This window comes from Phalaenopsis equestris, unplaced genomic scaffold (assembly GCF_001263595.1).
Source record: "Phalaenopsis equestris unplaced genomic scaffold, ASM126359v1 Scaffold000094, whole genome shotgun sequence".
Lineage (NCBI taxonomy): Eukaryota > Viridiplantae > Streptophyta > Magnoliopsida > Asparagales > Orchidaceae > Phalaenopsis > Phalaenopsis equestris.
Window position 1 is genome coordinate 5507811 of NW_018164536.1, and position 8677 is coordinate 5516487.

Genomic DNA, 8677 nt, shown 5'->3' on the forward strand with positions numbered 1-8677 from the left:
TATATATATATATATATATATATATATATATTGTATAATGAGCCAAATTCTAAGTTAATATGAGCCCAACATTTGAGAGGCTCTTAATAATTTTACCCACATGACTCAACTTCGTCTCAATATTACATATCTCTTTCAAAACTCATCATCAGAAAATGAGCTAATCTTGACTAAATTTTTTAAATATTGAGTTTGATAATCAATTTTGAAAGTAGGCCTGACATTAAATTTTTTGTACTCAAAATTTATTTATCTCCTTCCCCTAAATATCACTGTAAAACACCATAGATATGGTAGTTGAACTCTTAAACATCAAATTACTTTCTGATGTTAAATCTTACAAATTAAAACACTTTTTGATGTAATGATTGGAGCTTGGTTGAGAACTCCAAAATAAAATTTGTCATGTTGAGGCCCCCCACGATATAATTGTAATAGTTTATCAAAATTAAGTTAATAAAAATAAAATAATATGATTGCAATAGTTTATCAAAAGTTAAGTTAATAATTAGCAATATTAATTATAACTTAATAACAGAAGTTATAGAAATAAATTAAATAAAAATTTAGATTACATAAAGAGAACAACCATAATTAAACAATTTAAATAAAGTAATAACTTAACCATAATTTAAGAAATTATAATCAAAATGAAGTGATTAAATTCAAAATGAAGTGATTAAATTAGAGATAAGCATTATACAAATCTAGTTAAATATTTGATAAAAATTTAAAAATACAAAGAATTCTATAATATGCATCATAAATAAAAAACGAAGTAAAAAAGTAAAGAGAAAAAACAAGTTACTTGTCATCAAGGTGAGTACTCGTGTTTAAATTTTCGGTGATTTTGTTGTTTCCTCTAAATTTTATACATTAATGATTGTTATTTAATCAATTGTTATTGTAAGTTTCACTATGATTTACTTCTATTATGAAATAGATAAATCATATTGAAACAAATGACAAATTAATTGTTAAAATTTACTCGCTTATCATATATATTATTTAAAATTAATTATAAAAAATAATGAATAATATGTATCATGTAAATAAAATAGATTACATAATGTATTTTATAGATCGAATTGATTATGGAGTTCACAATTTTATGGTATTAGCTGGGAAAACTAAGCTACTTATGCATGTAATTTAAAAATGAATATTAATATTTACATACATTAAGTGATACAACTTTAGACAAAGCTCCTATGACAAATGTGTACGTATGAAAAAATATTGATAAGAAAATAGATTTTGTTGCATTATATAATAGTTTAACATCTCTTGAATACAACTACATACCATTATCCTACTAAGTGAGGTCGACTACATGAATCCTTTTTCTCCATTGCGTCATATTGGCTATCATATTTTCTTTGAAAATCTCTTGAAAACACTATAAATATTTACAATTAAATAGCATCATATTATTTCTATCTTCATTATATTAATGTAATTTAGAGGCATGAATATTCACGAAGTAGTTAAATTTAAAGTAAAAAATTTCAACCAAAAAATTTCGACTAAAATGAGTTAAATAAATGAAAATAGGTATAAAAAACATAGCCAACGACCAACATAGAGAAAGATAAATCTAGATTTACTTGCCTTATTTACAATTAAATTAATTTTTTGTACTTACCTCAATGTATGTTTTTTGCTGATGATATTCTTCTCGTGGAAAAACGAGAGAAAAAACCCAGGAAAAACTTGAATTATGGAGGTCTACATTGGAGTCTAAATGCCTTCATTTAAGTAGAACTAAAACTAAATACATTGAATGTAATTTTAGTAGTAGTAGCTCGAGTGCCAGAAGTGTGATTTTGGGTGATCCAATTATTAAAAGGTGTGAACGATTTAGATATTTTGGGTCCGTTGTTCAAAGCGATGGTGATATAAATGGGGATGTTAGTACTAGAATTCAAGTTGGTTGGTTGAAGTGGAGGAATGCTTCGGGCCTTTTGTGTGATAGAAAAGTACAGCTTAGATTGAAAGGAAAATTTTATAAGACGGTGGTGAGACTTGCAATGCTCTATGGAGCTAAATGTTGGCCTTTAAAAGAGAAGCATAAAAATAAGTTAAGTGTTGTAAAGATGAGAATGATTAGGTGGATGAGTGGCTTTACACTTAGAGACAAAATGCGGAATGAATATATTCGTGATAGGGTTGGTGTAGCTCTTGTGACAGACAAAATTAGATGATTTGGTCACATTAAACGTCGACCATTTGATGATCCCATTAAGAGAGTAAATGTTTTAGATTCGACTTGTGTTAAGAAAGGTAGAGGTAGACCTAGGAAGACTTGGGCCTATTGTATAAAAAAATGATCTTAATTTACTAGAACTAAATGAAAATATGACACTAAATAGAACGCAATGGAGAAAAAGGATTCATGTAGCCGACCACACGTAGTAGGATTAAGGCTTTGTTGTTGTTGTTGTTGTTGTTGTTGTGTTCCTTATTTCAATTAGCTGAATGAATCTATTGATTAGTTAGTAATAGCATTAGAAATAGAGAATTTGAATTTTATCGCCTAAACATTTGTTCCCGCCTAAAAAATTTCAAGCTCATTGGTTGGATCGTGACAAATATCATTTTTGAAGCAGAGATAGGATGAATGAAAAGAACCCAAGGCAATATAGATGTTCATTTTATATGATGCCTTGATAAAGGTCCTACAGGATATACCCACCACTTAATTGTGGCCAATATATGAGCTTTTGAGTATGACCAAAGCTTTCAAACTTCATCAAATCCCAACACACCCACAATATTGTGTCATTGTGAAGAGGTATGCAATAGGAATGAGTAAAGCAAAACAATTAACACTAGGAGAATTGTCAAAATCCAAAAGTTCATGACAAAGGATAAAGGTCACAACTAGCATATATGGAACCCAATTCTTGTTTAACCTCAAATCTGAAATTGCTCTCTACTCTCATAATTTCATTCTTTTACCACTCACATGAGAGTTATCTAAATTGAAAATCAACCCTCACAAGCTATTTTTTAACACTAGCAATCATCATGTACCAAAAGCCTGCTTAAGCATTTAAATTTGTTAAGCAATCACCAAGTATTAAAACTTGCATAACAGGGGAAGAAGACACCAAGCCCAATTTTTGCAGTTTAATCATTGAACCTAGTATAGCTTGATATAAGAATGAATGCCAGAGCAAAAGTTAAGCTTACACCAGTGGATGACAATGATTAACCTAAGAAGATAAGCGCCAAAATTGGTAATGCTAAAATTTCAACTCTTTAACTACTTTTGCCAAAGGAAGACTATGCTCCCCTTATTCTCATTTCAGCACGGATGAAAAAATATAGTGATAATTACACCAAGAAAGCCTATTTAGGAAAAAATATATATATGTATGAAGAATAGATAAATAACAAATGGCCATGTGCCCATCAATAATGCAGAACAACCACAACGGATAAGACATTTATTACATCATTTATTCTCAAAAATTGGCAAGTAAACCCAACCAAGGGAATTGCACCTTTCTCGTGAAAAAAAAAAAAACTAGCTGTATCCATACCACACTTAATCATTTATACATTTTTGAAATTGCATAAATGAAAAAGAGAATGGAGAAGCATAACACTAAATGTGTCAACAATAAATGGGAAATCACTAATCAAGCTTTTGGTAATTACTTGTAATGGAAGGTCAACACCATAAGTGTAATATGATAAAAATTGTGTTTATTTACAAGCAATTCCAATCAATTGTCATATTTGAGACGACTAAGACTTATTTCAAATAGAAGAGAAGCATCAAAACTGAAAAGATTTTTGACAGTGCAAAGCATTATGAATTGGTTAATAATAAAATTCAACTTGTTTTTTTTAGAATAACTTTAGACCATACAACTAGCTACATTGTTTAGATAATACACTGTAGGAACAAGGAGTCAACTTCATTACAGTTTTCCAGGATGTAGAACTTACAACTTGATCCATTTTTAAGAGGATGCAAATTCATCCCTGAGATATTGTGCTATTCTTTTTATAATTCTTTCACTAATCTAGTTAGACTTCAGGTGGAAAATATAAACAAAAGAATAGTGAAGGGAAGTGCTTTAATGAGGTAGCTTTAGCAAGGAAACACATATACAATCTACTCAAAAGGTTTTAAAAGGAATGGACAAAGATAATGAGAAGGAGAGATCATGGTCAATTACTTGGAAAAATATTGATCCGCTAGGCAATAAAAAAAACATTATCATATACGCCAAATACAAACCTGTTGCATATTATCTGCTACTCAAGTGACAATTCTGAACCATCTTCACATGTAACCTTCCCACTTAAATAGAATCTCTCAGCAAAATTTGATATAAAACCAAGCAATGCATCCACATATTTTGCTAAATCAACCTGCCAGAATCATTTGAAGAAGTAAAGACACAGAGGATCTTACACAATGGAAAAGATAGAATACAAAGTGACAATATATGAATCCTCCAAAATATATATGAAATAGTAACCACAACAAAACATGATTGCAATTAATTCAAGCTAGTCCAAAGAAAGAAGATTTCAGTGACCAGTATCATTTAATACCAAATTCCCATCAACAATTATAAATGCAAGGCCGAACAGCACAATAGGTCTTCTAAGTACAAGATTGGATGTTAGCAGATTGAACCCATAAGAGCATAAACAAACTTGTGTTGCATAAAAAAAATACATCATGCAATCAATTCGTAATATACAATTGCAATACATGTTCAATTGGTAAAGCAGCAAAACCAAAAAGATTCGTATTTTTTTTTTCATAAAAGAAACCTATCAATTACATGTCTAACTAAACTGGGTTATATAAGTCTTAAACAAATCAAACCGGCTCTCTGTTCCACATGAGTATCAAGATCAAACGAAGCTTTCACAAATCGTTCGTATAGATTGTGTCATCTCCAACCATACCCGCTCTGTGAGAATAACATGATTGTCCTCTCACCAGCTAAGGTTGGGATTTAAAGGTCAAAGGCTAAGGCATTCTATCGTTACCCTCATATGAGCTGCCAAACCCTTTTCATCTTTCCCGCCCCTTCCTCTTTCATGCTTTAACATAGAAATGAAAAACGGATAAACATCTCCCTCGCCTCATTCCTCCAATCGAGAGCCACCACCTTCCTTTCTCAACTTCTTCCTCGATTGAGCTAACAAAAATATTAAGCTTTCTTTTCTCCCTTACCTCCTTTGCTTTCCTTTTATGGCTTTGTTTATCAACTTTGCAACTTAAGTTAATATGCTTAGTTATAGATTTTAAATTAGCATTATGATGAATTGATAGAGTTGAACATTGAAAAACTTATGTTTTTCTAGTCAAACATATTTTCAGCTATTATTATTTCTCCATACATATTTGTGTTTATTTAAACAAGTGTAATTAATCAAGGATCTGTATTATGTAGAACCTCCATCCAGTGCAATTTAGTAGATCTTCATCGATTTTGGAGACTCTCATCACTCACTGAGAGATAAGTAACCAAAATCTATTAAGAAACAAACACAACATTCTCTGTTAGGGGTGTTATTCTTATTATTTGTATTGAATTTCTAAATAATTTAGAATATTGATAGTCTTGACTTTGTGATTCAATTACTTGCTAAGAATATCATATTTTTTATGTTCATAATGAAATGTTAAATTGCATAGATGAGTTTGTCTTGATTCATTGTTGCGTAAATTTATGTATATTGAATTAATGCATATTGTAGCAATAATTATTTTTCACACATGTTATCTCAATTGAATGCAATAAATTTTAATCATGTTGTCAGTCAATTCGTGTTTAATATATAAATAATACTAGTTATGCTATTTAAAAAATAATTATTGCTAATTTGCTTATTAAACATAAAATGTATCTTTGTATGCAATGTCATATAGTTCAATTAAATCTTTTTTATATTATCTAAGTAGACTGAAATGTCTAGAGTGACAACTCTATAAAAAAAAATCATTGAATTTTTTTGTGCTAGAGTTTACCTTAAGAAGCTTAGGGTGCTTTGATAAAATTAACTATATCAATATGCAAACTAATATGCAATGTAATGATAATGACTAGTTAGTTACATTTAGAGATGTATGACAAAACCTGATATGGTTAAATATGAATAAGTCAGAATAAATTACATGTATTACAGTTCATCAAACAAATAATTATGAGCATCATCATATTAGAACTCACTTTAAAAGATGGGCATATTTTATTAAAGCACTGCAAAATCATTGAAACTCAATGATGAGTTGATAATATTTAGTAGTGATAATATTTACTATCTACTAGTACATATAGTAAATCATATCTTCTGTTATTCATGCTACATGCTACATGCCACATTAACTTGTCGATAAAAATTTAATAATTAATAATTACTAGTTGAGTTTGACTTATCAAACTCATTCATTATATTTTTTTAAAAAAAGTTTTATCATGTAGCTTAACGGATCATCAACATAGAAGCAAATTTTCCAACTTATAGAATCTCATTTTGTGTTGTTAAGCTCCTACAGTTCGGCTTTTAATTTTGTTGAATATTGCATAGTTTTACTTTTGTAAGTATTTCTACAATTTCTTTTCCATTAGATGTTAACGGGCTTCCTTATTAAAATGATATTGTAAGTTTTATTATTTGAATGAATGTTATTTATCCTCCTTGCATGTTGTAACATATTATATTTATAGTTGTTTGTTTATGACTACAAAATAAGGTTCTTTAATCTTTTGGACGAGTCCAATATTGCCACCACCTCCCAAACCCAAAATGCAACATTATGAATGTGAGTTTTCTAGTTATAATTCATTCTCGTTGTATAAATGTTGATGAAAATAATAATAATAAATTATTTAACCTTAAATTATTTAACCTAGCAAAAACAAATCAAAGCTCGTAAACAAGCATGGCTGCACCAGAAAAAAAGTTATATTCAAAATATTCAGCCTACGGAAGGCATTTATAATTTTCCTAGTTTCACACAAGGGCTGCTGTTATCAAATGTTTGAACAGTTCTCAATAAATTTGTTAAGAAAGTTGGCAGCATTGGCAACGGCAGGAGCATCCTGAAGATGCTGCTCCATGGACAAGAACAAATCAAATGATTTCCAGGTCTTGTTCATGCATGTCTGTAGGAAACAATGGAATGAAAGTAAGATGCTCTATACAACTTGACAGCTAAAAATTATAACCGAACTAAAATATTAATAAAATTAACAATTGCTCCACTCCGCAAAATATGGCAAACGTGAATTTTGAAAAATAAAACAAACATATAACATTAACATTAAAATCAATCCCTTGTTCGTTAATCCCAACATTTTTTTGTTTTTTATGAGATATTTTAATCGTATGTCTACAAGCAATATTTTAATCCCAACATTTTAGTCCCAATATTTTAATCCGAACAAGAAAATATCTACAGCAACTAGCGGACTTGGTCGTATGACTATCACTTTCATCCTAACCATACAGATTTCAATTAAATTCGCATCTCAATCAGCACTAGCTTAATATAAGTTTTCCAATCCAAAAGGACAGCCAACATAGGCAGCTCAAGTGATAATGGTTTATTGAAAAATTTATCAAACACTAATGAAGCCAACAAAAAAATTGCTCCTTCAAATTGCAGGACGATATGGAGTGAGGTTGGTAAACCGAACCAACGGTTTGGTTCAGGGATGAACCGAATTTGACCTACCCGAATAGGTGTAACACAAACCCAACCTATTTATTAAACAAATACAAAATCTTAACCCAAACCTAGCGAGTCTTCAAACAGATTGAACCGAACATGATCTGAATGACCCATTTGGACATGCACTTCAAGTCAAAATGAGGTCCAATTTAGACTAAAATCAGATTTATGAGTCAATATCAGATTTTGAGGTCAATCTCCGATTGAAAGTCAAAATCAAGTCAATTTTGGGTTTGCAGAAAACCCAAACCCAACACAACATTTAATCAGTTACAAGTTAATACCCAAGTCTGACCATGAAGTTGATCATATCATATTGAACCAAATTTTTTTCAAGTCCAGTCCAAGTTGACTTGTGGTATAAGTTTAATTATTGACACCCCTAATTAAGACAAAAAATTCACTGAGATTTCCCAAAATGTATGATGAAATACGCTAATTAGTACACCCTTTTATTCTTTTATATTTAATCCCATCCAAGCCATAAAAAGATTGTAATTCAAAAAATAATACCAAAACTATTTATTCTCAAGTTAAATAGTATATGGTCAATTATATTTTTCTATACCAAAGAGGTATTGATATTCGACATATGAGGGCAAAGAGGTATGTAAAGTACCAAAAATAAATGATCTTAGCAAACCAAAATTATGACCGGCACATACCTTCGAAGGATGGTCGGAGGTCGCCCTTCACAGGAGCGCCGACGGTAGCAAGGTGTGGCGAGGCTGCTGGCCAAATAAGCAAGGGGAGGCACACAAGGTGCGGTCGGCGCTGGAGGAGGCGCAAAGGATAGGATCCCGCTAAGAGTTCGCTTGGGAGGGACTAAAGCCAGCGGGATCTGGACACCGGCGTCCAGAGAGGCCGGCGAGAGGTCCCCAGAGAGGACTGAAGGAGGAGGAGCGGCCGAAGTGGGAGGAGGTGCGGCCAAAGTGGGAGAGAGATTCCATGCGAGCTCTTTCT

At 31.1% G+C, this 8677-nt stretch overlaps 1 long non-coding RNA gene across 3 annotated transcripts in view; it reads right to left on the reverse strand.

Moving 5' to 3' along the window:
- Positions 1-8671, reverse strand: part of LOC110020242 — a 21265-nt gene extending 12594 nt beyond the window's left edge. For all 3 annotated transcript variants that reach the window (XR_002293510.1, XR_002293508.1, XR_002293509.1), the window contains exons 1-2: positions 8380-8671; positions 4256-4389 (exon numbers count right to left, since the gene is read on the reverse strand). This is a non-coding gene — a long non-coding RNA (uncharacterized LOC110020242). The remainder of the gene's footprint in view (positions 1-4255; positions 4390-8379) is intronic.
- Between the last annotated feature and the right edge of the window lie 6 nt (positions 8672-8677).